The 24,174-nt window shown below is 46.8% G+C and overlaps 1 protein-coding gene across 1 annotated transcript in view; it reads right to left on the bottom strand.

Moving 5' to 3' along the window:
* Positions 1 to 23,853, bottom strand: part of tafa3a (TAFA chemokine like family member 3a) — a 49,245-nt gene extending 25,392 nt beyond the window's left edge. The window contains exon 1 of the mRNA XM_037490922.2: positions 23,339 to 23,853. The gene's annotated coding sequence lies outside the window, so the exon portion shown is untranslated. The remainder of the gene's footprint in view (positions 1 to 23,338) is intronic.
* Between the last annotated feature and the right edge of the window lie 321 nt (positions 23,854 to 24,174).

Below are 24,174 nucleotides of genomic sequence, written 5' to 3'. Positions count from 1 at the left end.
ATTTTCAAAGTATTTTCACATCCACTGAATGCGTGAGCCAGGCATAAGCAGTAATAAGATCAAAGTAACGCTAAGTGGATCTTCAAGCTTTATTTCCACATTCCATCCAACAATATGTCTGCTGAAGCAAAAAATGATTCGGCTGCTTTAACACAAAATAAGTCACTGTAGAATAAACACTCGGCTCCTCGTACTCACACAATTAAGCTGCAAGGACGGACGGAGCAGATAAGAACCACGGAATTAAACAACAAATCTCAGTCGCTGATTTCCATCACTTCCTCTTTCTGCATGAAGCTGAATTTTTCCTGCACAAACAGAGCGGCTCGGCCCCGATTCCTCCCCCCAGCCCTCTTGTTATTGTAACGTCAATATCACCTTTATTGGATGGTGGACCGCGTGGAGGCAGACAGGAAATGAGAGAGAGATGGAACCTGAAGACAAAGCGGCAAACGTCAGCAGCTCAGCTGACGCATTTATCTTTATTTTAACGTTGATGGGTTGAGATTAAGAAAATGTTCATTGTTTTAATCTTACGCCCAATGCAGATTTTACAATATGAGCCTCATGATGTGCAGACCTCACTGACATGCGGCTGGGGATCAAGAATAAGCAGGTGGTCACCAGTTGTTTTTGACTGCATCCCGTATATTGTGTCCCGGAGGAAGACTACTGATGCCCCCTGTGTGAAGAGGTTTTAACAAGACCATGAAGTCTTCTTCAAAATGTTCATTCAGGTATTAAATTAAGTGAGAAGAATTATTTTCTTGTAGACTTTGATCAAAATAGAGTCGCCCCCTAATGGCCAAGCGAGAGAATGCAACTTTAAGGCATCATGTAGTCTGATGGTGGCATTGAATTGTGTTTATACTTATAGTGCCTCTTTTAGATTTATGATATATTTCTTTATATTGAAGTTAATAAAGATGCATATTATATTGTCATATATTTATATATTTTTACAGCAAAAGGATGTTTAAAGATGCCAACACGTCTAATCCATCTCCTCCATATCTTCCAACCTCCCACTCCGTGTCCACTCAGCAACTAAATTCATGCAACAAGTCCTCCTGACCTCCATTCTGCACCAACATTAAAAAGACATGCGTCCGTCAGAAGAGTGACTCTCTCTCGCCAGTGACCTGCACGTCAGCAGTTTATATAGTGAGTCTGAAAAAGGCCAACTTTCACTTAAGAGATGGCCTGTCAAAGGTGTAGAGGGGGAGGGGGGGGGGGGGGGGGGGCTCTGCATTAATGCGCAGCGGGTGGCTTCTCATGATTGAAAATGAACATTTGACTGCGGTTGGGAGCAGGAAGTTTGTTTTGTGGTTCCCAGAGATGAGTTTAACTTGCATTGTGTTCACGGGCAGATTGTGGCAACAGCAGAACTTTCTAGGAAACGAGCCACCGTCGCCAGTCATAGTACCACTTCAATAATGAGTCCCCATGCTGCTGCTGCTGCTGCTGCTGGACTCTGCTCTGCATCGTAATAAGGGCAGGGTCAAAAAGAATAACTTGGAACTACTATTCCGCACCTCATTAGCCCCCCTTTAGGACATCAGAGCATGTGCCAGAGACACTGAAGGGCAACAATTTGGGACTTGGGCCAGTGTTCACGGGGCTCCAAGACAACACTGCGCTCCACCTCCTAAAAGTCCACTAATACCTCTCTGTTCTTGCCAAAATGCATTATTTACACTGGAGCAAGGCAGGGCTCCAGCACCATTTGCTTCAGCAGAAGTAGCTTTGCATGCATTCATAAATAATAAAAGCGTGGGAACGAGGAAGAGCGAGCGCAAAGAGGAGCCCGGTCGCACAGGGCTGCTTACTCCGGGCATGGTCCGTGCATGGGAGTCACCCATCAAGAACTAATAGCCAGATGACAAAATGCAGACAGAAATAAAAACAAAAAAACAACCAGAGCAGGCAACCGTGCAGGAAAAACTAAATTTGCATCTCTGTCAGCAGTCGGGCAAAGCGCCACTGTCCCAGACGGACGCCATCCCGGCCTCGCAGGGAGCACAGAGCAGAGAAGGAGGCTCCGTGTTCTGCAGCGTGCAGCCGCAGGCTTCCACCGACACGCATGACAACGAAGCCGAGACACGCTCCATCGCACGTTTTTATGCAGCTGCCACTTGTTTAATTCTTCTTCTAAGCTGCTGGTAAGAGTTCCACGTCGCGACTGATGCCACAAACTCAGCAAATGGGATTAGACGCCGCCCCCCCCCAACTCCCCCCAATCTGGAATGTTTGCATTCATTTTTCATAAGAGAGTAGTTAATAAAGGTCGTCACAGCCGGAGAGATCTGCGGTTGTGATTGGACGTCTAACGGAGTCCTTTGAGACGTTTAGAACTTGTCCTGCACATGAAGGTCTGTAACATAACGATCAGTACACGGCCTTTTGGGTCTGCTCAGGGCTTACTGTACACATAGGGAAATAATTACAGCTTGTGATGCCTTAAAATAATATGTAAAGGGACACTATATACATATATAGAGCTGGCTCAAGATACAATAAATAAAGTAGCTGAACACACAGTGAGAACATGTTTTAGCCCACTTACTGTAGATAAGAAAATCTTCAATATGAGAAAGAGTTTGTAGAAGTGGTTGGATTTCTCTGTTCTTATCATTGTGTTTTATAATGTTTCCGATATCTAAAATTGATCAAACTCTTCACTACTAACAGTCATAAAGTAGCAGTTGAATTACTTCATCTTTTCCACTGTGCACAACCTTTGCTTTAGTTCATCATTTATGCATGAGAGAGTTTGATTTGTTGACTCTAGGTCTGTTGTACACTGAACTATGTGTTGACATGTGTGTACTTAGTTCTCCTGTGTGCGTTTGTTTGCCTTTCCGTTTGTAATGTGAGTAAAACTCCATGTGGGCACATTCGATTGTGACGGTTAAGGTTCTCTGATCCACATTCTGCATATTTTAAATAAAAGGATTCACTGCAGCCACCTGAGTGTGTTTCTGTTAAATGAAGTCAGTCGTGTGCAAAGCAGCCATCGCATGTCTGAAGTTTCATTACACAAACATGACTTTAATGAGATCCATGCAGAGAGATCTTCAGGTTTTAACTGCATGAAATAATTGAATCTATATTGTTTGCTCAGTGTGGTAGATAAAAAAGAATAAACAGGCAACGTCTGCTCCCTTTACCCTTTTGTGTTTGAATTACAAAGGTGTTAATAAGAATGTCTGTGAATCAGGAATATAATAAATGCTCCGTCTGGTGTGAATGAAGCCAAAACCCAGCCAAAAGTCCACCATGATATGAACTGGTTTACCACCAGCTCAGGTCTTTCAATTCTGGATGAATAACGTAACTGCCGTGTGTCCCTCATGAGACAGGAAGACGCTGCCGTGTGTCCCTCATGAGACAGGAAGACGCTGCCGTGTGTCCCTCGTGAGACAGGAAGACGCTGCCGTGTGTCCCTCGTGAGACAGGAAGACGCTGCCGTGTGTCCCTCATGGGACAGGAAGACGCTGCCGTGTGTCCCTCGTGAGACAGGAAGACGCTGCCGTGTGTCCCTCATGAGACAGGAAGACGCTGCCGTGTGTCCCTCATGAGACAGGAAGACGCTGCCGTGTGTCCCTCATGAGACAGGAAGACGCTGCCGTGTGTCCCTCATGAGACAGGAAGACGCTGCCGTGTGTCCCTCATGAGACAGGAAGACGCTGCCGTGTGTCCCTCATGAGACAGGAAGACGCTGCCGTGTGTCCCTCATGAGACAGGAAGCTGTGACGGACAGAAAGACGCTGGATTCTGGGAGACAGAAGAGCTAAAAGAATCCTTTTTTTCAAACAGCAGCCAGTTTAATTTTTGACAGGCCTGCTTAATTCTCTTTTAGTCCCTTCAAAAGGTTGCGTTGTGCGCAGGGGGCCTTGTGTTTGTGTTTCCCGGGCACATTCCAACCTATTTATGCCAGCTAACTTTAAAGTATAAATGAGGCCGGATTTGCTGTTTATTTGGTTCCCTGCAGTTTGTTCGGCGTGAAGGCCGCGCCTCCTGTGACCTGCGTGTGGAGTTTTCTGTAACTGTATTACAGTAGAGAATTCTGATATGTGACCTCAAACACATCACGTCACATCACTAACCACGTCACAAGGTGATATTTCACAAATTAAAATCAGAAGTAGGTTTTATTGTGAAGAGCTCAGTCTCTCTACGCATCATCACAGCAAGCTGAGTGCTGAGTTTGCGTTTAAGTAACCGACCTTCCGTCCAACCTGCAGCTCACTGCAACTCCCCAGCGATATGGACATGGAGTGGTCGGGTGGATACCGACCTCGGACTGGTTCTATCCTTCTATCGCCGTCACATGACTTCACTTCCGGACTCTGCATCGTAATGAAAGTGAATAAAAGACGTTGCAGCTTCGAGGTCTTTCAATGACATCTTTCAAACCAATACGGTCACATTAAAGGTTTGGGATGAAGGACGGGCGAACCGACCTGCTGCGTCGTGTTAGAACAGTGTGTGTGTGTGTGTGTGTGTGTGTGTGTGTGTGTGTGTGTGTGTGTGTGTGTGTGTGTGTCGGATCGCCGTCGCTGTCAGTTTCCTCAGCAAAGCGTGGATGATGCTGCACATACGTGCTGCTCTCCGGTGTGAGAAACTGTGCTCAGCTTATCTTACCGGCCCCCTGGGAGAGGGGGGGGGGGTTTGATTCATTCATCACCGCGAGCTGTTTTTAATTACAGTGTCAAATGATCTGTTAATGGACAAAGTGAAATCTATTCCGTCCTTCCATATGTAAGTGAGCTTCTTGTGTCACACAGGACCTCTGACCCTTAACGAGCTCCCTGCTGCCACCATGCAAAAGGACATTTAATTAATACCTCGATCACAATGAACAATACAATCATGATGCCGAACATCCACGTGACGGCGAGTGGATGCTGTTGAATGTAGTGTCGTTCTATTCTAGGTGCTCAGAGGGTGACGTCGTGGTGGACTGAGCTGCACCTCGAGGCCTCCGGGTGGAAAACTGCTTCCAGTGCGTTTGGCCCGAAACGACCGCACAGCACATATTTTAATGGCCTTCCACCTGACGTCAGGCGAGTGGTGACATGTGCTGTGTCATCACTTTCACTGGGACTCTTTGAAGGCTTTTCCTCCGTTTGTACTTTATTCAGTAAATGAAAATTGAACTTCACCAGATCAAGGAGGCCGAGTCTCGATGATCTGCTTCTCCACCACGATGCTTTCTGTTCTCTCTTTTCTGTGTTTTTCATACGTTTTTTCCTTTTTCTGAATGGTAAATCAGGCGAGGTGGGGCAGATGTGACACATTCAATAAGAAAGATTTATGGTTGCCATCTGACCCAGAAATGGAAGGGATCCTACTGGAGCTTTGGATTGTGGCTTTGTCTTTCATGAAATATGTCAAGCCGCCTTAAACGTATTCAGGAAACCCGCCTGACGTTGTTAACATGAATTATGCTCCTAAAAAATGCAACGCAGACATCGCTTTGCGATCCCTAAAGCCCTCTGAAGTATTGTTTCAGACGGCGTCGGTCCAACCGGCGGCGACGTCGACCTCAGACGACGTGCAAAACAGCGAGCTGCACATGAAGGACGCGGCGCCGCGTGTTGGCGTAACAGTGACAGTAATGAGCTGCTCCCCTGAGAGCATCACACACGCTGCTGACATGGAAACACGTCATCTGAGGAGCCATCTGTCACACAAGACGCTCCCAGAGACAGCCGCTGAGCTGCCACTCACAGCCGTCTGAGAGGAGGGGGGGGGGAACGGGGGGGGGGGCTCCGGTGATGATCTGTTAGCCGCCAATCACTCTAATATCACCGCACAGCGCACCACGGTGTGCAGAACGATGTCGAAGCTCATCTCCACTCGCTTCCTGTTCTAAATGCCCTCCATCCCTTTTCACCACACTTAACACTTAGTGTTGCCCCCCCCCCCCCCAGACACAAAGGATGGAGCCGTGCACATACGTTTGGGGGATGAGGGGAGAGCGAGCGAGCTATTAAACAAAAGTCCACTTTGCCTGCGCACTAATTCCTCCAACCGGGCGCCTCTCGGTGTTAACGTGTGATCGGCTGGTGGCGGAGAAACGCCACTTTAGACATAGATATATACAGTATATGTGTGTGTGTGTGTGTGTGTGTGTGTGTGTGTGTGTGGCAGTCCAAAAGGCAGCTGCACTGATTTCTCTCAGGTGGCCTGAAGCCACACAACAGCTGTGATCATTGGGTCACCAGCAGCAGGAAGCCCTCGGGTCAGTGTGCACTGCATTCTGGGAGGGCGAGTACCAGTCCAAAGCAGAATTTATTTCCAACACTGGTGACAAAATGTGACAAAACGGACCCGTCTCACAGACGATTGTCCTTCGAGCTTCAGGTGCTCGGTGAGCCTCACGCTTTGCCGCTGATATCAGGGTTGGAAAAGTGAGGCCGATAAGTCCATTAGAGAGTGTGCCTTGTTATAATGTTTTAAATCCATTTGAACCGCTGTGATGATGTCACAGCAGTGATGGCGGCTGATGGAGTGTCTTGAACGTGTGTTTTTCAAATGGCGTCTTCCATTGACGCGTCTCATGATCGGAGGAGGGACATGAAGACGACAACCATCAGAGTCCTTGTACTTTAACCAGCTGCTTTGAGGTATGAAAACAGATCCTTTTATTTATATGAAGAGATTCGAGCTGAAATGGTCACAAATCTCCAAACTAGCTTTACATTTTAAACGTCTTTGTTTTTGGTTGTTTTTTAATCAACCCTCCATCGTGTGACTGAAACATGCGGCGCTGTGATCCCGGGTTTATTTGGCCTGTGACCGTGCATGTTGATAATGTCTCAGCCTGTATGCTAAGTGGATTGTGTAAGCTCGCTAAGGATAATCTCAGAAGTGTAAGCATACACACACACACACACACTGCTAACAGATGCTAAACATTCTGTTGATCCAGGAGCTTATTTACTAATTAAAAGGCGTACTTTTTTCTTCTTTTGTGTTACTGTTTGCACAATAAAACCTTCACAATGTGTGTGTGTGTGTGTGTGTGTGGATAGAAATAAAGGAGGGTGTTGTGTTACTGTACCTTGGCCTTACTGTGTGTGCAGATTAATGTGGGGAGCAGTTTGAGATGCTGCTGACTCAAAGGCCCTTTTCACCTCTTCTCCTCATTTCCTTGCTTCCCCTCTTCCCTTATCGCTCCCTCCCTCTCTCTCACACAGAATAAGCCCCTTTTCTGGACCATACTGTTTTTGCGGCGAGAGGTGCAGATAAGAAATAGAGAGAATGACCTTGTTTTTTTTCAATTTGAATAAAAAAGCAAAAAATACAGCAAAGCATTAATGTGAAGGCGAAATGAGAAGATGTCGTAAGATGTCTTCCCTCTGATGTTCTGCACAAACCCAGATCCGCTCTCTGAAGAAAGAGATATTCAAGCAGATTCAAGCTGTGTTTAGAATGAAGCAGATTGTGTTACCTTTGATGTTTATGCTACGCTAAGCTAGCATCCTCACGTTCTGCCATCTGGATGCTCCTATGTAAACGTTCTCACCTTACATTGTGAAAGGGAGCGACTGGGCATGTTCCCATGAATGATGGACTAAGTCTATGGTTCCCTGGACAACTTACGCCTGTAGGTGGGTCAACACAAATGGACCCAAATTCACCCGGTGTTTGCAGCCAAATTGACGTCGGTTTCATCTGACATGTGTGAATCGCCCCCAGATCTGGGTTGATATAATGTCTATGTCTATAACTATGAGATCAGATCGGAGGACAACAGATTTCTGTTCAACACAATATTTTCACTTGTTATCTCTCTTTGTCGTATTGTTGAGGCATATTAAAGAAAAGTACTTTTGGTGAAAAGGGGAAGCCTGAGGATGTGATCTGATTTGTGTGATTAAAGACAAAACGCCACATAAATCATAAAATGTGTCAATGGACCGAGGTGAGACGACTTAAAGTTAGATTTATCGGATTCATCGATGACGCCTGCCCTCGTGTCAGAGTGGTCACTACCCGGTTCTTTCAGGACCCAAAAACCGAAGGTGACGTCTCTTCTGAATGTTGGACACAAATCAAGAAGAGCAGGTTTGCTAATTCTTCATAACAGGCTGCACAATGAGTCCTAACGTCATTCATCACAACATTTGGGTTTCTAAGAATAAACGTGTTGATGTGAGCGTGAAAGAGACTCCAACACTCGGCTGTGTGTGTTTGTATGTGACTGTTTCAAACACACACACACACACACACACACACACAGATCCAAAGAAATCTGCAGCTTCCAATGTGTTGCATTTTAATCATGTTTCCAACAGCGACATTTGCCTCCCTGTTGTCATAAAAACACAAAACAAACACAAAACACAGGTTGCACCATCTTTTGAGCAGAGAGCCTGATTCTACATTCAAAATGGGGAGCATTGATTTTCCTATTAGTGTGTGCATCTATGTCACATACAGTGATGACTGGCTGCAGCTTGTGCTGCACTTAAATGACGTGGAATCAATCCTTCTAACGACGTGACAGCTCAGTGGCAGTGTATTCAAACCCATGCACTGCTGCTCAAATTGATTCATGCATTTTACATAAATGGTAAATGGACTGTACTTCAGCCAATCACATCCCTTCATACACTGATGACAGGAGCTACCACACACAGAGCCACCTGCCCATCCGTCACTAACGTTCAGTCACAGCTACAGGAGCAATGCTGGGGATATTAAAAAGTTAATTATACACACTAGTACTCTGTCATTTTATGCAGCATTGCAGGGATTGAGATCCAACGCCATAATGGTTCAAACATTTTTTGGTAAGAACAATTTCAAAAAAGATGCAAATGATCCTCAACTCAAATGTTAACTCTCAATTCATATACATATATTTTTTTCCCGCAGTTTTAACGTGATCAATTCAAAGCAGCTTAAAGTTGAAGATTGTGTTCTTATTTTCCAAAGCTTTATGAAAGTTTACCATAATTCCCTCAACGTAAAGCTGCATTACTGCATTTTTTTTTGGGCACAATGGAGCAAGCTGACAAAGCACTACCACATTGATCAGCATATTAAAACATTTATCGGAAGCTGTGTCCTTAACAGATTTTAAGTCGAACATCCACTGTGCTTTTATCTCCGGTTTAGTTTCCATTAGTCTGATCCCACGGACGTTTAGTGCTGAGCCGCGGTGGTGATGGATCGAGTCCCACCTTTCTGCCGAAGCCTGACCCGGTTTCTCACAGCTCCTGTGGGAAATATCTCCACTGTACCTGCTGCATTTGGAAAGCGATGCTAATTGGAGCCGTCAAAGGAACCAGAAGAAGTCTCTTGGGTTCTTTCGTTCGTTCTTCCCATTACGAGTGGTTTGATCCTTTGTAAATATAAAACATATTTGAATTTGAATGGAGTAGCCTAAACCCGTCAAAGTAAAAGGAGACCAGCCAACCATCCATCAAACCCTTCTCCCCTGTCACAGACATCAACACGTCCTCTAAACGCATTGAAGACATTAAATGTGCTACATAAATGTCCTTTATAGCAGACGGCGTTTACAACCGGCATCAAACAGCTACAGAGGAAATGCATCCTCTCGTGTCGCAGGCTCCTCCAATTCTTGAGCTTCAAACGCAGATGTCAGACACAACACGCACGTAAACGCTGAGAAACACGCCATCGTCACCCAAACGCGCTCCCCAGCGCCGAGTGGGCGGCGTGTTTGGAGCCCCGCTGGAGACGGTGCGAGGCCTCCTTACTTCACAGGTTAATGAATTGCCAAACGCCTCGTGCATCCTGTGCCAAACAGCAGAGAGCATCAACACCTGGCATCTGTTTCCCAGCCAGGAGGGCGAGACCCTCCTTCATCCATTTCTCTTTCGCCTTTTTCTATTTATTCATCATCACTTTTTCACCATCTTGTTTTTCTCCTGGAAGAGCAGCGTGTTTCTAATTACCTCAGGGCTATTTATTACAAATGACAACCTCCACATTGCACTGCACATGTATCAGGAGCGCAGAAGAAAATGGGGTTCGCTGCCTTCACGCCGTGTTTTTCTGTACTGATGAAAAGAGAGATCGAGGGGAGGAAAGCTTTTATCTTTTGACAAAACGCCGCGCCGAGCCATGAATATCTGCTTTTATCGTCAGACTCTCTTTCGGTGTGAAGAATCTCTTAAAGAGAGCTGGTCGTGCTTGAGGGAGCGCGGAGAGAAAGTTTGATGTGCGGGCGGCGGATAACCTGCAGAAGATATTCATGATACAAGTGACGTGAGAGAGATTAATTATGCGCAACGTCGACGGCGCCACAGAGCAGCTCCTGCATTTCTATTCCTGCCGGGTGAACCATTTACCAACTTAACCCATGGAATTGCTTTGTGGAAATAGTCGTGGTAATCATGCATCCGGCAGCACGCCTGGCCAGAAATTCAATAAGCATATTTAATCAGCCTGCAATGATGTCCAGTATGTACCCCCTGCTGGTTGAGGCTCGGCGAGGGCAATGCTGCAATCACACAATCAGTTGTGCGGCGCGATTGCTTTGTCCTGGATGTTCACGTGTCACATGGTTCTGTGTTTGGCAGAGCTGGACCAAAAACATGTAAACTCAAACTCAAACTGTAGTTTTTTAGTTTAATCATGTGTGAGATTACTGTATTAAATCTCCCTTTAAGAGCGAAATGCTCAGTTGTCATGTTTTAAAAGGTCAAAGGATGCAGCAGGAAGTGGAACTAGAATCATTCTGCATTCACTTGGAATGAGGCAGAATGTTGTTGGCGTTGTGTTAGTGGATGACAGCACCACGGTATATACAATATATTGATGACACATCGATATGGGATATGACACAAGTATCCTCTAGGATATTGTAATATTTCTCATGCATTAATGCATGAATCAATGGTCATCCCTCATCAAAAAAATATTATTACTTTCCTTCATAAAAACAGCCCTGTTAACTTTAAACAACAATGCTGTCCAGCTGCAGTACATGCACAAATAAAATGATAGACACTATGTTATATATATATATATATATTCTACTTCACCACAACAACATGTGCAGAATGTGCAAACACTACTTTCTGCTTCCCTTCTCATGACATCAGACACTTGGTCCTCACAGCCTGTGAAGCATCATCATTGTGTAACAGCTTTCTTATTCTGACACATCAGATACAAAGCTTATTGCATTCGTGCCTTAAAAACTCCTCAAAACTCAACCTGGCGACATTTTTAAATTTCAGTCAAGTGCTGCATTTACGTCGCGTAGCTCAGGCCAAAAGGTCACAAAACTGTCTTCTCATCCAACCAATCTGAATGCAGGTGTCTGACAAACTTGAAATCTTCCTTTAACAGATTATTGTATTCAATGCACATTATATTCCAAGGTATCATCAAAGGAAGCGTTGACCTGTTTTACGTAACTGAATTTACTTCAAAGACTTTAATAACAGCTCAGAGCGACACACAACATGTGGATGGATATATTAGCTGATTCCTGGGGGAAGTGTATCGGGGGGGGGGGGGGGCGGCAAACACACAGAGGGCCTCTCCGGGGGCCGCTGGAGGAGCGACACTCCAGAGGCGTGCGAGGTGAGGCAGAAAATGAAGAATTTAACGGGACGAGAGGCTCCGGGAGGGAAGGCGTGAACGTTTTTAGGGATGAAAGGAGAACCGGTGATGTGCTCCATCCCAGAAACCACGGGAAGAGATCAGGAGAGACCACGACGGGGGGGGGGGGAGGGGAGCCGTTGGAGAGGAATGAAATGAAGGAGAACATTAACTAAATCTATGTGTTCCATGAAGATCTGCATAGTCGGAGCTCCGTCTGTGATTGGGCAGCAGTAATAAATCACCGCACAGCAAACTGTGATCCGCACCATCATTACACAGGACGTCCCAAGCTGTGCATCGTAAGCCTTTGATTGGAATGAATTGAGCGGTTTTGAAAAGATGCTTCATCCAAACTCTCCCGATTCCTTGGAGAAACGACGTCGTTACGGACCAACAGCAAGAAGAGCTCAGCTCGCTTCCTCAGACGCCGGCGCCCGGCTTGATTTTTTTTTTCTTCCGAGGGGGCCGAGCAAACAGGACGCTCCCACAAACACAAACACACACACACACGGGTTATATTGGGGGAGGCCGTAGGAGAGATCCAACGCGTCTGAGGCTGACTGGGGCCAGATCAATAAAGCTTTTGGATATATTTTAAGAAAATGACTGAGGAGGCACGCAGACAGCCCAGAGCCCACAGCGCTGTGTGTATTTGGAGAGCTTCTCCTGGGGGGGGGGGGGGAAGGAGCAAAGAGCAGCAAAGCTCAAACAGAGCCACAGTGTCATTATTTTTAGTCCTGTTTGCTGTGGGCTGCTTCCAGACGCCCTCGCTGCTACCCGGGAACAAAGAGCAGCGGCACGAGGAGAGAAATGGAACAGGCCCCAAGGACAGCGCGCACATCATTAAAAAGTCAGCTGCAACTGTAATTCGTTTTTTTCTTCTTTCTTTCTACAGTTGTGCAAAGTCGTCATTCGGTGCCGCAGGTGCATTCGGGAGGAGGAGGAGGCCACCACGGCGAAGGAGCCGGAGGTCACAGGTCTCCATGACGGCACCAGAACATACGATGCTGCACATGCCACGCTTTGTGCTCTTTTGTGCCAGCGGGCTATTACAGCTCATTAGAGAGGAGGAGAGGTCCGACACCTTGGCGCCGGGGGGATCTCAGGGCTCCTTTGTCATAGCTGGTCTGAAAGTGTGTGTGTGTGTGTGTGTCCCCCAATGCGCACACACATGAATCGGAAGGTTTGCACGAGGACGTGTTTCTGTGTCCCTGCACAAAGCACCAAGGAGCTCATCCTGGTGGTATTAATACAGAACACAGCCCGAGCAGAGATGACACCGATGATCTATCACACTCGGCCACCTGCTTCCCCAAAAGAAGGCCATTTAAAAGGCCACATCTGCCGCGGCTCGCCGCCATCAGCCAGGCGTGAAACACGGCAGAATGTAGAAGATACTCGCAATCGATGTGAGATTTCACTTGTGTCTGGTTTTTACTTTTCAATCTGAAAGAATAAAACAGTTGGTAGGGAGGATACTTCAAATATGCATAAAACAAAGTTCCAGTCTCAATGATCTCAATTGTGTTCTTCTTGGAGGCACCGATGGAGATGAGAAGCGATTGCATGTAAGGTGTCTCCTTTAAGTGTGAAGCTGAGCCAATCGGCTTCATCTGCCACCAGCTGCACATTCATTAAGTGTAAAGCACACAGTGACAAACTGCTGTTAATTCACAGAAAGTTGGATCTATTGCTCAAAAAGACACTGTGCAGCGTTTGTGGAGCTACATGAGATGTAAGTGGTTACAAGTTCATCAGGTTTTAGTGTTCCGACGGGTCATCATACAACAGTACGTTTGCAAACTGAGTCGTTTAAAGCGACAAGTGGGCATCTAATCTAATCTAATCTAATCTAATCTAATCTGTATGTTCTTAACTCTGTATCAACGCTCCCAGTTAGTCTGCAGTGGTGGAGATTCAATGAGATGTTAACACACAACAAAGGAACTATTACTATATCATTATGGACTTTTGTTTTTTAACTATTTTAGTGAAAGAATAAATCAGAGGCATTTGACTTAAGCAAGAATTCTCTTAAAAATCCGATTGCACTGAGCATTTAAATGGAGACCTTTGATTATGCTGCATATGTTGCATCAACTTCATCAGCTACACATGGAGAGATGCGCACAATCAACTCGACAGTATTCTTGTTATCAAATGGAAAGCTGAGCGTATGAGAGACGCTGGAAGATGAAAAGGCGAATAAACATCAGCCTGAAGCACATAAAGCATCAGAAGACAAGTTCCAAAGAAAAGACACCTGCTGGAGTCACGTCTGCTTGGAACGGAATGAACATAAAGGGAAACCCAATCAACATAATGTAACTTTATCTTATTTTATTCTTATATTGTATTCTTATATTGCTCCAAAGTCAAATGTGTCACATATGTGGCGATGAATGGCTTCTGATTGGATGAAGGATCGGATTTTACATGAAAACACAGTTTTCTGCCAAAGTATAAAAACAACAGATTGGGGATTGAAACGCGCCTGATGTTGACTCCTGTTTCAGCTGTTTCAACAAACATCTGATCTAGCATCGAGCCTCGTGAAGTTGTGAAGTTCTGGTTCTTCCGCGATGGCCGATAAAAAGAAGCCGTGTTATCATAACGGAAACGTTTTTTCGTGAGCCATCATTGTTCATGTGTGGCATGAGGAAAAGGCCGGATGTATTGACCTTTATTCATCGGCGGCGGGCTTGACGGGCGGGTCGTCTCATGTTCAGAGCAAAAAGCCCGGCGGGAAGGACGAGTGAGAGACGCGTAGAGCGCTCTTCCTTCTGCCCGGATGAAAGAGGCGGCTTCTGTAGCGCATCGCGGCTCATTAGCAGAGAGCCAGAACCCAGATGTACTGCTCTGCTCACGGGATGTTCTGTCACATCCGTACAGACGTGTCAGAGGAGATGCTCTTTGGAGAGGACTCGCTTCATCTGCAGAGCGGTCTTCACGGTGGGGCGGGGGGGGGGGGCGGACGTCCAGGTCCCGCTGTGTACTCCCAGTGGTGCCGGGGGGGGGGGGGGGGGGGGGGGGGGGGGGCTCTGGAGCGGGAGATGCCACATCTTAACACAGAAGCACTTTCTGTCGAGTCTCTCCGCGCTCATTCCGTAGAAGCTTCTCAAACTGCTCACTGTCAAGCTGCCCCCCCCCCCCGCCCCCCCCCCCTTCGACCCTCGGCCTCTCACGCGCTTCTCATGCCGCTCATTTCCAGAAAAAAAAACAAAAAAAGCCAGAGACGGCGAAAAGTGCCCTTTTTTATTATCCGGAGGATTAGGAGGTTTGAGTTGTTCCCAAATGCTAATTCACAGATCGCAGCTGTGCATATTTGCATGAGGAGGAGTACATTACCCCTCCATTTGGCCTCTGTTGCTGATGGCTTACAGCTGATCTTTGCACACCTCATTTGACGGGACAATAAGAGGCTGGAAAGCTCTGCATGAGAGAACAGTGAGCAAAAAGGAACTTCAGAGATCCGATTAGGGAGTAAATGCCAGAACTCGCACAGCAAACGGCACAAAGGAGACAAGTTGGAATCAGGTCAGGTATTTCTTCTCTATTAATAAAAGATACCGAAGGGGGGGTTTTACGGTGGAGTCTTAGATACGTATATCATATTTGCATAAGGTTTAGAGCAGTAAATTACCACACATTAGTTCTCTGTTCATTCTCTGTTCACCGTGTACTAAGAATCGCTTCCTTCAAGTCATTGATTAACAAATCGCTTTTTTTCATTGGTGAAGTCCTTTAAAAGTAAACTAAAACCTTTTCTAGAAGAGGATAAGTATGACAGCTGAATCTATTGTCTGACATTGAATTAACTTGTTGACAGATATTGTGCATGATTCCTAAACCCAAAAGACCAATTTACTAAAGTCTACAGGCAACAGAAATACGCTCCGTTTCAATCTGGCTTCAACTTAAATGTGTGAATAATAAAATATCAGTCCGGCCTTTCAGGAAGAACGACCACATTCACAGCTGCACCGCTCAGCCAAAGTTCTTCTCTTTCATTTGGTATTTCGTCCCTGGCCACGCTTAGCTGCCACTTTGTCAGCCGATGTCGGAGACAAAAATAATTGCCTCTATATTTCCTGCATTGATTTTTGGCACCGTTCTAATACAGTGGTCAAGCTGGCGGACCTTTTGTTTTCAGCAGAAACAAAAAGATTTTTCACCGCTTGTTATCAAGGTCAAGCGTTAGAAATCCAAAAGGCAACCAAGTGAATTACACTAAATTGACCTAATAATGTCACAGAAACACCATTAGTGACAGCAACAGAACAAATGAATGAATTAAAGTGAATTAAAATACTGAAAAGTCAACACACAGAACAACAATGAGGCGTCATGATGCACACCGAGCTCTCATGTCCAGTCCTTCCTTACTAGCATTACAATCGCTCTACACACACCACAAATGAAACCTTCTCTTAACAGTCCAATATGCTTACATTCAACCATGACAAAGGTCTTTCTTCCTACTTGATCTTGATGCATTCAGATGATTGACTGTTTTGCATAACAGAGAACTCTCTTTAATGGGTAGAGAATCCAGACTCTTGTATCATGTTGCAGTTCTCCAGTACTCAACTTTGCGTCTTGTTTTACTCTTCCTAACGTCTTCCCCCGGGGTGGATCTACACTTTGAAGACCCCTTGGAACCTTCCCCTCTGCTGCACAGGAGGTAACCAGCAGCCACATGCTGAGCAGAATGATGGAGAACACGAGAGCCAATCAAGAGACAGAAGGAAGACAAACAAAATAAAACTGCAGACTGAACTTCAGATGTAACCCCTCATCTTACACACATTTTACCTCTTAGCATGAGGGAGGGAGGAGTGGACGTGCTGGACGAGCAGCGTCGGCATCAAGCAGAGGATGAGAGTGCATTAGACCTCTGGCGTCAACTGAGGCATCAATTAATGAGCAGCCTGGGAATGTGTCCATCCAGACCCACTCGGCCCGGGGAGCCGCGGGAGGCCACAGACAACTGGGGGACATGAATAATTGAGATGTCTGTTTTAAATGTTCCGATGAATTAGGAGGTGTTAAGAGATGTACAAGGGGGGAGGGAGGGAACGGCATCCATTATGTCTCCAATCACAAAGTTCAGAGATGCTCAACGTGGAGATGTGCGGATGCCATTTTTTAACTTCCAGAACCAGACCCTTTGGTGGAAATAGTAATTACTAGTGCTGTCAAACGATTCAAATATTTAATTTTAACACAATTAATTGCATGTTTGTCATATTTTTATCTATTCTAAATGTGCCGTCCTTTATTTTTTTCCATAATTTTCTTTTCATTTTAATTCTTTTCTCATCAACATGGAAAAGTGGATCGGCTTGCTTCATGCAAATGTTTTATTTTACTGAAAAACAACATTGCCAAATAGTGCGGTACAAAATACAATTATAAAGTGCACATTTCAGGTAAACAAGGACTCAGCTTGTAGTGCAGTTAAACCATGGTTTGAGCAGTCAGGTCTCTTATTTCAGAAACAATGAACCGTATTAACATGTGTTGCTCAAGGAACGCCAAGTGGCGGAAAATATAATTGCCTTTTTTGTTCTTAGAGTTCTCCCTCCTCTCTTGTCGTAATCTGTTTGTTAATTAGTTTAGTATAAAAGTCATGATGGCCCAATGCTGAGTCATTTCTGTACATGTATGTGAATGCTTTGTAAGACCATTTCATGTTGTGTTTCCACAGTTTAACTGAGTTTTTGTTCTGTTAGCTAACGTTATCTGCTAAGCTAACTTCCCAAAGCAAGAGCAGAATAGAAACAGTGAGGTTACCAATAAAAGGTGAGTCTACTACTTCTTTGCTTTCAGCAGCTACTCAAACAGACAAAACTAACACTCATCCTCCCACAGAAACTATATTTAGAAAGGACTCTATTTTCCTATTTCTATATTCAAAAAATACAAATACGATATAAAGATAAACAAATGTGCTCTGAAACACATACTTGTTGCTAAGTCATCATCAGCTGCTGATGTACTGAATACAAAAACACAAATACAGCGTTTATTGGTGATATCAAAATGATTAAATTGGCCGCATTCATGTGTTTCTCCTCTGAAGCGGTGGGGTACCTGAATGCAACACAGCCGTGTCCAGTGGACACCCAGGGTCAGAAAAGTGGACTAAAGTCTGAGGACCTTCTGTGCGCATGTTTACCTGCACAAACAGACAATCAACTTCCCTTTATTCGAATCACTTCAATTTCAGTGAGAGAAACTTTATTTCAATAAAGTTTTTTAAAGAAATATATTTCGTCTGGTGATGAATTCACACGAGCACTCAGAGGCCTGAATGACTGTTGGCGTCTTGGAGCCTGCGAGCGAGTTAGAGCGAACAAAGGCACAGCTGATATTTGTACCAGCCGCTCGTCAGCGGGACACGGCGAGTAAACAAAGTCTCACTGATTGGCAGCCGTTCCGCTCGACTGAATACAGCAAAGACGCCGCAAATTGGACACAAAAACAGCACACTCGGATTTCAATTTCTCCTCCCAGATGGGAGCGCCGCACACATTGCTGGTGATTCGTCTCGAGTGCCTGAGAGCGGGGGAATGAGAAGAAGAGGGGGCAAAACAAAATGTAGCTGGCCTTCTAGTTTTGATGCATATATCGCCAGTTCTTCCCAGAACTGTATCTGGGTGTGTTGAATCTGCAGGCCTGTGTCACGGTCCGCACGGTGCCGATCAGACTCCTGCCAGCCTGCTGGGCTTTGCCGTGTTTCACGACACAGACACGCAACCAAGAAATAAACGAGATCAGTGGTATCGGGCTCCTCGGATGTGGGCGGCGTCCTCGAAGCTGCCGATGCATCACTGCTTCTCCTCTCTCTCTCGCTTTCATTTTCTCCTTAATTCTCACCCTCTCTCAGGCCGAAGTCCAAAGCCCCTGAGAAATTAGTCACCACGCACGCAGAGGAGAGGGAATTGTTGTGTGTACGTGTGTGTGTGTGTGTGTGTGTGTGTGTGTGTGTGTGTGTGTTTGAAGGGAAGAGGGAGCGCGAGCAAGACGAAGGAGAACAGGCAGCGAGAAGGAACCAAATTGTTTTCCATCCTGAGGCCTTTGATTCTGCTTTATATCTGAAAATTGATGCTGGTCTGAAATAAAACAGAACATCAGTCTAAGCATCAGAAATGTGCTGCAGAGACCTTCAGATGCAGCAGTGAGGAGGACCAGGAAGGGTCCGGAGAATCTTGAAGACACACCGACTCACACGGGGGGGGGGGCAAAGTGTCCCGTCACTGCAACCGTTAGTTCCCATCGTACCGTGGCGGTTCGATAAACATGACACTACTTCCTACGGGACACTTACATTACACCCCCGAGCGTGACACCCACGTCCGTCCCCTCGCACGCCGCTCAGAGACGCAGGGACACTGAATCTAACTGTTGTTACACTGCGGGGGGGGGGCTACTAAGTGTTAAACGAGTTTGTTGGTGAATAAAGATAATTTTCCAGGTTGTAGCTAGCAGCATGTGAACAGGAGAGGGAAGCCCTCGCTCGTACGCTTAGTTCATTTAGTTATTAGTTAAATATCCTCCAGAGTTCAGTCACAGTTCAGACTGTGACTAAAATCATTAAAAGTTTGCTAACGTTAAGTTATCGGTCGTAGGAGGGTCATCATCAGTCAACATCAACTGAGCATCAGTGAGAAAAACGAAGATTATTATTAAATTCTCTAAAATATGTATCATTTGTTCTACTTTAATATGATTATGTAGCATTCACTACATAATCTAATAGATCACCTGTGGCTCAAAAGCGTTTCCCTTTTCGCATGAAGGCAAATCTAATTTTACATCCTGTTTATCCCTCACAAAACACACAGAGACGCCACACGGAGCTCCATCAAATCGTCCCGTTGAAATGGGAATTGACACTACACCGCAAAAGAAGAACTCAAAGTGAAATGCTGTGTATGTATTTATGGTTCAGTGTGCACATAATTGACTGATAGAGGAGGCGTGTTTAAACAGATGAAAGAGGAGCGTGAACTGCAGCTAGCCCCGAGCTAATTCTATCACAGATAAAACGAGCATCCAGATTTCTGCTCCACGCTCCCATCGTGCGCATTAGATCACGACGGAGGCGTCTGCACAACGCGTCTAATGACACGCCCGCGTTTCTTTTGAAGATGACGAGTCCTCAGCGCTCGCACCGCCGGGATCTGATGACGGAGAGGCCCCGACCGGACGCCCCCTCGTTGGGTCACAGGAATCAAACCGCCTCCTGTTGTTTGTGTGGTGGGGGGGGGGCAGACGAAGGGTCCATCCAAAGCACGTTGAGAAGCTACAGAAGTCAAGTCTGAATAATTATAGTCACAAACAGGGTTTGCCAATCCAAAAAAAGAAAGAAATAAACGGCGCAGAAAATAACGGGCTCATTTTATAACCTCTGTAATTGCAATTTTCTACTCAAATTGGTGTCTAATGATGTGGTGGAGCTTGACAACAACACCAGAAAAGAGAAGGATGAAAAACACTTCCTAAGCTCCTTTTCAGTCCCCTTCTTCTCAAGAGAAGAGGAAATCTGCCAAAAGGAAAAAGGAGCTCTCTTCTCTCCGAGAGGAACCTGTGTTTCGAAGTGGGCTTCTCGAAATCTGCAATTCCCAGAACGTCTCACCGGGCCAGTGGTTGAGGGCGCGGAGAATTGAGTTCCTCGCTGCCGGAGAGCGACCGGAAGGAAAATATCAAGAGTGAAAGCTGCCAAATGCTGACCACCTCAAGGAAAAGGATGGGGGGAGGAGAGAGAGAGAGAGAGAAAGAGAGGGGGGAAACCACCTGAATGGAAGAGTGCATTCCTGAGCTCTGCTAAGGCTCTTCTCCACTCAACCTCGTGGTCCTCAGTGTCCAGAGAAGTTCTGATTCTGACTCCCGGGCCGAGTCACGTGACTCCTCCACTATTTGTTGCTCCACCAGAGGAAGGCGGGAGGGGCTTTTAAAAAACACTGTGATCTAAACCCTGATCATTGGGCCCAACGCTGGAGGCTCTTCAGACGATCAATAAGATCACGTTTAAAGAGACGTATCTATCGTACATCTCGACTCCTTAGCCTTGTGGCTCAGAGCGTACCTGTTGCTCTCCCACGGCTCCCCGCGCGGCGGCGGCGTCGGCGGCGGCTAACGGTGCTCAAGCACGGACAAACGACCCCTCCAGACTCAGCGTGCACCTCAAACGCACGCAGGGACGTGAGCCGTTTGCTGGGGCTTGTGCGACATGTCGCAGTGACCCTCACACAAAGAGGCCCTGTGGGATCCCTGTCTGAGAGAACACAGAGACATTACGCCATAAACGGACCCAGCGCCTTAATAAAGCAGTAAGAGAGACACAAGCTTCAAGCCCTTCTAATAAAACACTCGAGAACACAAACTCACGAGCAGACATACACGGCGAATCAGCGTCAATAAAAAAGATGCAGGAGCTGAATCTCTGGGGAACAAAGGCGGCGCGGCGCATCGACGAGGATCGGCCCGGGCGAGTCTGGGACACTTCTGGCTTCCAGGAAACCAATCTGTTTGTTTATTGTCTTGGTGTTTTGTCGGCGGTTACAGTTCATTGCAGCCAGCCCATCTCGGGCATGCTCCTTTAAATGGCATCTATAAAACATGGGGGGGTTCACTCCCCGTCTCCTCCTCCTCCTCCTCCTCCGCACATGACGGAGCTGTACGCGGGCGGAGCAATGCTGCATTTGGTTCACTACGGCGTTCTGAGTCAGCCCGATGGATCCCAGGTGGAACAAACTGTGCTTCCTAAACACGCCGAGCAGCGGCTCTCGGGGTGCTGATGTCGCGTGTAACCACGGCGATGGATGGGGGGGACTTTTTTTTGCACTAAGCCAAATCTGCGAGGCTGTTGTGCGGCGAGTGCGGAGCTTCCGTGATGATGCAATACCGGGGAGGGGGGGGGGGGGGGGGGACGAGACACTGGGCTGTCACGCGCACGTGCGTCCTGCATTCGTCGTGTTTTTGCGGGCCCACTCGAAAAGGAACCGCGGCGTCCAAGTCTCACGCAGAGACACCTGCACGGTGCAGCGGTCCAAAGCTGTGAAGCTGTGAATATTGTTTTGTCTCACGCGTGGAGTCAGACTCCCGCGTCACGCCCCGCTGATCTGACAGAGCGAGCGGGAAGCTGCCGGAGGACACAAACGCCGCCCGAGGTGGCTCCGTAAAAAACTGGAGAGACACTTCTCTTATTCCCGGTGCTCTGTACCTGTGGAGATCACCTGGAGGCCCAGCGTCGCCGCCGCCGCCCGTTTGCTGCCACATCAGCGGGACGGCGGCTTTAGAGCAGACACGCACCACGGAGAGCGCAAACTAAACGCTGTGACCTGGTGTGCTGCGGTGCAGCAACGACGGGGTGATGGTGACGGGGTGCTTCAGGAGGTCGTTCTGAGCCCTTTTGCCTCGGTACGAAGAGAGCACGGACCCTGTCCGGGGTTCCAGGGTTCCGATCAAACACAGCTGCCCTGGAGGCGGCCTCTGCTCTGCCTGTCAATAACACCGACCAATAACATCGCACGACAAAAACCCGCCAGAACAACAGCTTCAAGGCCCACAGACGGGGGCCTGTAAAACAACGTAATGGGTCGCCAACATCTACACCTCCTCTGACTCTCTGAGGGGGACGTCTATTCGTCGCGCATTATGAGCGGTTATTATCGTCCTCAGATTGCAGAGGGAGGGGGGGGGGGGGGGGGTGTGATGATAGCACTGACTGGCCTCGTGGAGACGACGAAAGGGCGGATACAAGACGGCAGCGATCGAGGAGGTTTTCCCGAAGGTGGAGAAGGAAAGGGAGAGAGGAAGTGGAAAGGGAGGGGGTGTAGAAAGGGAAATAGTCACAGCGTAATCGTAAGTATCTACACACACAAGAGCTGCTTTTCATCGGGGGAGTCCACCCGTCTCTTCTCAACATAATCCAACAAGATTTGAGGGGAATCACACAGATGGAGGACACAACCCCCCCCCCCTGAAGTCAGCTCCAGGTCCCAAATCACCGTAGAGCTTCAGTGTGGGGAGCCATGTGGAGGATTACCTTTACAGATGATTACAAACAGGTATTTGTTATGCACAATGCATCATTTAGATTGAACAGCTGATGGATGGATGAAGAGGGATCGTTTCAGTGTTATATTATATATTATATTATATCCATACTGAGATATTGAGACACATTCCCCTTTTACATATTTCAACACATAGACATTTTTTTAGTTTCCTTGTGTGTCTTGATTCTTGATTTCTTTTAGGGGTCAACTTCCTGTTTGATGCTGACCACACACCACTGTGTGATTATGTCATGTGACTATTGGCATCTCTAACTTTACATGCTTTTTCAAGGCAGAAGTCAAATGTTTTTTCCTTATTCTGTCCCAAATGAGCTGTACCTGAATTCACGCTATGTTTTGTGGAGCCAATGACGATGGTTTGGTTGCCACACATATCTCAAATAGCTGCACCTTCATACCACCTAAGACACACTGGTTTCCAGTGGATCGACGCTGCTGGCAAGTTATTAAATATTCATCCAAGTGGATACGAGACGCGTATTCGCGTGTTTGGCTGATGCGCACGTGCGCTATAAAGCGTTTCCAAATCCGCAGTTTTCAAATTCTTAAAAGTCAAATTCATTTTTGTTACCCAGCAAATATCCAAATGCAACCATTTTGACGTGCGACATGTCCGACGGTCACGTGCTCGGGGTTCGCCGACCTACCTGTCGTCGTGCGGCAGTCAGTTAATCCGCGGAAGCGTCCCTTTCATTTATTCTCCATCGTCGACCACAAAAACCAGAGAGCTCTTCTTCACAGAAATGCCATTTCCTCGTCGCTTCGAGCCGCCCTCGTTGACAACACATAACATTAGAACAAAAACCTACTGGTTAAATGTCCAAAGCCCCTTTTACGCACACTCCGCGCGTAAAAACTGTCTGAACTGAGGTTTTAAAAAGTCTACAAAAGTTGCTGCTCCTCGGGCTCTGACTCCCAGCTTGCCCCCCCGCGGAGCGCCACAGCAGCTGGACCAGGCGCCGGACTGTCACTCATTCTTCCTGCGTTCAACCACTTCTGTCCTCCGCTCCCCGCTTTCTGTTTTTTTTTTACTCCCTCCAGGTTGCGTTGGCCTTCTTTTTTTTGGTAACCGTCTCCGTTCAGTCAGAGACACGGATTTGAAGTATCAGGGGGGACGAGGGAGAGGAAGAGAGAGAGAGAGCCGCTGAGGGTGGATGCTGCTGCGGGAGCCGCGCTGGTGTTTTAGCGCCACCCAGCGGAGGTGCGCGGTGGGGGCGCCTTGTCTCCCCCAGCGTTGGGTGATGGGAACCGGATGGTTGAGACCGGTGGAAGGCAGCAGCAAAGTAGCATCAGCTAATTGTTATTAACGGCTGCGCTGTCATTCCCGGTGGTGTTTGCGGCTTTCTACGTTGATTAATGCATTCCATCTAATTATTAATCAATTTCCGGCTCTTGTCTCTGGGAAATGGATCGCAATCGAACCAAAGAAGCCACTTTGTTATGTGAAATGTGTGGATACGGTGCTTTAGGGTTTGGGGGGGGG

This window comes from Pungitius pungitius, chromosome 8, assembly GCF_949316345.1.
Source record: "Pungitius pungitius chromosome 8, fPunPun2.1, whole genome shotgun sequence".
In the NCBI taxonomy this organism is placed as follows: domain Eukaryota; kingdom Metazoa; phylum Chordata; class Actinopteri; order Perciformes; family Gasterosteidae; genus Pungitius; species Pungitius pungitius.
This window is presented reverse-complemented; position numbering and strand designations above follow the sequence as displayed.